Source organism: Fulmarus glacialis, unplaced genomic scaffold (assembly GCF_000690835.1).
Source record: "Fulmarus glacialis isolate BGI_N327 unplaced genomic scaffold, ASM69083v1 scaffold8738, whole genome shotgun sequence".
NCBI classification, from domain to species: Eukaryota; Metazoa; Chordata; class Aves; order Procellariiformes; family Procellariidae; genus Fulmarus; species Fulmarus glacialis.
In genome coordinates, this window is record NW_009227656.1 from 46,021 (window position 1) to 52,020 (window position 6,000).

Below are 6,000 nucleotides of genomic sequence, written 5' to 3' on the forward strand. Positions count from 1 at the left end.
TTTCATCCCTCTCTTGTTTTTTAGTGGAGCCTGTTTTCCATGCTGGCTGTTGGTGTTTGCTCTAGAAGCCAGTAGTTACTGAAGTGCTAGTGGATTTGCTGCCCTTGTGTGGATTTTACCTGGCTGTTTTTCCCCTCAATTTCTTGTAGTGCAAAGTTAGGTTGGATTGCAAGAAGGGGACTTAAATGGAGCCAAGTATTTTTCCAGTTTTAAAGCCTGTCCAGTACTTTTTAACTGACCAAGATCTACAGCACTTTGGAGTATTTACTGCTTCTATTTAACGGGCTGTTTACTCTTTCAGTTCCAGCCTCAGTAGCCTTGCTGGGCATATTTCCACGCTTATGACATTTTTACAGTGAATAATAAGAACTGACACATTTTGCTTGTACAGGTTAATGCCCCCAAATCAGGTGTTATAAATTGTTATGGGTGGGTAGCTAGGGCAAGAACCTTTTCCCCGTATGCTGTTTGTTTTATATAACGTTACAGCAAGATCTGGCAAACGTGTGAGTTCATTTTTTGCTTCCTCTACTCATGGCAGGCAAAGTGCAATGTTGCCTTTTTCTTCCCCTCTCCCATGTCATATGCATAGATTGGGGGAAGAGGCATGGCTGGAGCTATCCTGAAAGGATGTGCTTTGTAGGAGAAAATGATGAGAATAGCCTCAGAGCAGCTCTTGGTTCTTTGAAGATCACGTCGGTATCTGCCGCTTGGGTTTAGGGGGCCCCAAAGCCGGGAGCATGCCGCAGCCTCTCTGCCTTCCCTCCCCACTGTCTTCCCTTCCCCGCGGAGCACCGCATTCAGCTGTTCTTGGTGTCTGGCTGCAATGCTTTTAGTAGTGCTGTGATTTTGCTAAGGTCCTCAGAGCAGCCTTCGTGAGAGCAGTAGCCTTTTCCCTAAGACAAAGTGTCTCAAGTTCTGGCCTTAAAAACAGTTTTCCAATTTGGAATATCTCAAGTAGCCTTTTGCCTTTAAAATACAGTAAGTGTGTTATCTCACAGGAGTAAAAGTAACTTAATATGCTTATCAGGTACAGAATGAGGCCTCTGGGCAGTGTTATTGGTGGTGTGGGACTACATAAAGGAAAAATGGCTTATTGCTTATTTCCATCTGCCTGCAGCTGACCTTTCCAGGTGCAATGTGTTTCGTCTGGTGTGTCTGGAAATGCTCCAAAACTGCAGTCTCCTCGGCTTTGGGACTGTACATATTTCTTTAGAGAAACCCAAGTATCTGCAAATAGGAAAAAAGGAGAGAAACTTTTAGAGGCGAATAGCCTATTCACCACTGAATCAGGTCTTAGTTTCTAACAGGTGCTGTCGGGTTATAAATGCTGCCTTGAATATTTGCTTACAACAAATTTAATTCTGGTGGCAAGTAGTGAGCTGATAAGCCCCAATGCCATGAAATCCTCTGTTTTGTTACTGAACAACTGTATTAGAGCCAGCTCAAGAGCAGACTTTCCTTTATGGAAAGGAAACTCTCAGGAAGCGTGAGGGTTCGCTGCTCACTACACTTGCCCGGTCCTTGGCCTCACCGCTAAGACACTCAGTAGTGTTACTTGGAGTGAAGGCACAGCCACAAAACTCATTTCACATGGACCATTGAACAACCATTAGACACTAAAAATTTTCAGTCCCTACCCCCAGATGGAATTTGAACCAGTGACCTGGAGGTGAAATGCGCTGCTGCAATCCTCTGGAGCCTGCAGAGGGTTTGTGTTCACTCTGCAGAGCACTTTCTGTATCAAAAAGCAAATTAATCTGTCACTGAGGCTAATCCTGTTTGTCTCAGAAGTAAACACAATTTTCAAATGTAGATGGACTATTTGAGGCTATTTTTACATTCTGAGTTTCAAATGTCAGAAAAAAAAATTTGTGCCTATTTGGTTATGCTTTTCTCTATGAAAAGTCAAGCGGGTACTTTTGACCTAGATAACTTTTGTATGAGTAAAAAGGTGGACAACAGTAATTCCCTCTGGTAAGGTCGGAGCCTTTTACTTCCAACAGGGAACTTTTTTTTTTCTAATTTAGAGGTGGAACAGACAGAAAACAGGCCCGTAAATGCCACACACCCCTTTACATTTTTGAAGTTTCTGGTAGTTATGCCAGTGGTGGATCTAACTGTCATGCTGATCACTGTGGGCTTTTCTTCTCTTTCAGAATCTAGTATCCCCTTTCAGGCCAGGGAAGACTTGGAGAGGCGGGCAATTACAGAGGCAGCTGCAGAACTGCAAAAGTCTTTTTATTATGCCAAAAAGCATGACAGCTTCCAGCTTTGTTGAACTGTTGGCACTCCAGTAAGGTAAATGTAGACACATCGTTTTATTACATCAGTAGATTTGGTCTCATCCACAAATTATCTGCTTGGACACCTTGTCTGGTACAGGGTCTGTGGCTGAGGAACCTGATCTTGTGAACACAGCCCAGTTTCAATGCACTTTTCTGAGTGGAATATTAGACAGTGGCTCACTGCTAAGGGAGCCCATCTTCTGATGTCTCTGGGCAATATAGGATAGAGAAGCTGTTTGTATTCCTGTAGTTTATATCAAATGCCAGTGATGACATGTGCATAAAAATAATTAGTTAAAGAAATACTCAGGTGTCGATGCTCTGGCAGGAGATAGCCAAGGGAATTATCTGTATGCAAAAGGACAATTGAAGTTGAGAGCATCTACAGGGATTATCAGTGCCAAATCTACAATTACCATTGATTTAGGCATAATTAGTTTGGATGAAGACAAAAGACTGTAGTAAAAAATAATAAATTGAAGCATAGCAGTTAATTCAATGGGCAGAAGCCTCCATCAAAGATGTTTGAGGAAGGTGTTTTGATCCTCCTGCACTAATAATGTGACTTGATGCCTTGGCTCTGGCTGGTTTGCACCGTGGTTGGGCCCAGACACTGCACTACAGGAAAACTATCCTGACTCTTCCAGCACAGCATTAACCAGCTTGTTTGTTGTGTTACATTTGGAGAGCTCTCCACCAAAACAACCTTTCTGACCTGTTACTATGTTAGGGATTTCATGTGTTTCCTTTACAACTCACTTTAAGATTGGCTTTGGTTTTTGGATCTGCTACTAGTCTTTAAAGTCTCATATAGCCACTCCCTGTTCTGAGCTTTTGTAACTGGACCAGAACCTCAGTTTCTTGGTATTGCCCTTTTGTTGGTACATAGTTTGAAACTCTTTAGGCTTTCTTTGAACTCTGTTCCCCACTTGCCCTGCAGCTTGTTTGTCATCTGTAAAGTGAAGCCCAATGTAGTCATGTGGTCCCCTAATTCCCTGGAGAACATGTGTGGCAGGTCCAGGTTCACAGATGATGTGTGTTATAGACTGAGCTACAGTGAAATCCCAGACTTTATTCTTTCTCATGCTATAGCAGCTTATGTATTTAGTAACAGAGATCTCCAGTTCACAACTTCTGCATTAGCCACAGCGCTGGTTATCCCACTAACATTTTGCTTGTCTGTGAAGCATCCAGTTTGGATGGATTTACAATCTGACAGCTGGTGAATTGGCACCTGCTCTCTTATTTTTGGGGTGGGTGTAAAATCACCATAGATCAAGTCTGGGAGAGTTGACTGTGGACTGATGCCCTTTGTTTTTCAGGAGCTCTGATGCGGTGAGCAGGGCGCAGCCTTCCCACGTACCAGCTCTCTGACAAGATGGCTGTGGTGAATTGATGCCACTTGCGCAGTGGCATGTCATTCTCTTCTGCCTCCTGCTGCAAACTGTGAGCAGTCCGGGGAAGAAACATAAAGGAGGTACACCTGTGTAAAATTTGTGTGCATGATGTGTGTTTGCTGGGGAGGAACGAACTAACAATATGCTGGAAAACTGAGTGGGACAAAAAGGAATTTGAGAATCAGAGGGAAGAAGCCGTTAAAACAAATCTGTTCCAAGGTGAGTTTGATCTTCTACTCTAACCATCTTCACTCTGCTTGGGGCTGTGGTTTTACCTGAATTTACCAGCATTTTCCATATTTTTCCACAGTGAGTTGCTGACACTGCGCTTGATAGCAAACATACTGAGCAAATGGCCCACCGCCTTCTGCTGAGCTGTATCAGCTTTTCCTGGCTGAAGACCTGCCCCTGTGCGCTGGTTTGGGTCGGTTCAGGGGACTTCTGCCGGTTGGCTGACTTGGGAGGTTCAGGAGCCCCCGTCTAGGTCCAGATCCAACGTTCGAGCCACAACAGGGGAAGGGGATGCACTGTGTGGGTGATCCACACTTTCACCATCAGCTTATAAATGTGTCAGATGATGTCTAAGGGCCAAAACCAACACAGGCACTGTGAAAAATGGTAAGTGGGGATGGAAAGTGGCCGGAGGTGTGGGAGCACTGTCCAGCTGGACAGCCTTAGCTCTCCAGACAATCCAGCTCTGTGCATGAATGGAAGCAAGTAGTTTCCACCCTTTCTACTGAGGTTATTTCTTCACATAATAGAAGGTCACCAGTTGATTTCTGGCTGATCAGCAGAACTGCTTCCAGGCTGCATAAATTTAATGTGGCCTTTTATTCTTTTGTGTGGCTACTTCTTCCAACGGACACCTCTTTATTGCTGGAGAATACCATGGAGACAGCACTGCTCCAAGCAGAGGCGAGGAGAAGTACATGCACAGATAATCTGGCTGGGATTTAGATAGCAAGAAACCGGAGAAGGTTGTTTAGAGTCTGGCCTAGTAAATGAATTTAATCTCTATAAACTCTTGGTCAGGAGCTGGTTCCTCAGATACCAAGTGTCAATGTAATTCACTGGTACCAGGATGGGTTTATGCTGAGAGAGGAGCTGGCTCATACATATTTCCTTTTTAATTTCCATTTTGCTGTTTTCTATTTCTGGGAAACGAATTAAGCAGAACTAAGGCCACTTAGGGAAAGTGTCTGTATGAGGCTGGAGGAAAATCTAGCTGGACAAATCTGCTAGTTCAAATTCATACCTGTACTGAATTTGAATTGGGTCTTTCAAATGTCTTTGTTTAAACAAGCTGTGGGGGTAGGCTGGAAGAGCGAGGCAGAGGGAAACTGGCTTTGTCCCCATTGCTGGCATCCCCTTTTGTACTGTGCACACGGCCACAACCAGGCACTGGATGGTAGTGCTGCATTTACTGAGAAATCATCTGTCCCCTAAGTGAAAAGGAAATAAGGGGTTAATGCTGTCCTCACACATGGGTCGAGGTTTTCTAAATCAATATTAAAAGAAGACCAGTCGTGGCTGTGAGGGGAAGAGACAACACATGAGTGTGAATTTGCTTCCCAAGGCCTGGAAGGCATTTTGATTCCTGTTGAGACTGAAGTGGTCCGAAGAAGGCTGTGCACGGTGCTGCTGCGTGGCCTTTTCCTTAGGTGTTGTAGCTGGGATCATATTCCCATAAAGCCATTACTTCCGAGGGGAACAAAGAGTTAAAGATTTAAAAAGCAAAGATTCTAGGAAATGCAAACAATGTGGTTTATAATAAGAAAGTATAAATTAACTAAGGAGGAGAAAATAGCATGTTGAAAACAGATTAGTAAGGAGCGTGCCCGTGGATGCCTGGATAGCTTTACCAACTAGTCAATTAGAGCCAATTATCATCCTTAAACTCCTAGCACCGTGTTCAGTATGCTTGCAGTGTGTCCAATTTAGCTTGTGCTGTTTCATAGGTTTACAATTTTCTCTCTGTGTCTGAAATGATCTAGCTGGAGACACCAGGAAAGTGCCAAGCATTAAGTATATAACAATTGTAATTCTTTTGACCGAAACCTGATTTGATTCAGTTGAAAATGACTTTAGTGTATTGGATTTACGGTTCATTTAACAAGTGCTGTAGATGTCAATACATTAGTGTAAACCTGATGCAGGTAGTAATTTGGTTTCTAATAAGGTTCCCCAGCAGTATCCAACTATGAATAATGGGACATTCTTCAGTGGAGCACAAAGTGCACCTGCCTGATCGCACCTGGGAACGGTGTGATGTTATGTCTTGGAATGGGCTTTAAAAATGCCTCGAACTGATAAAA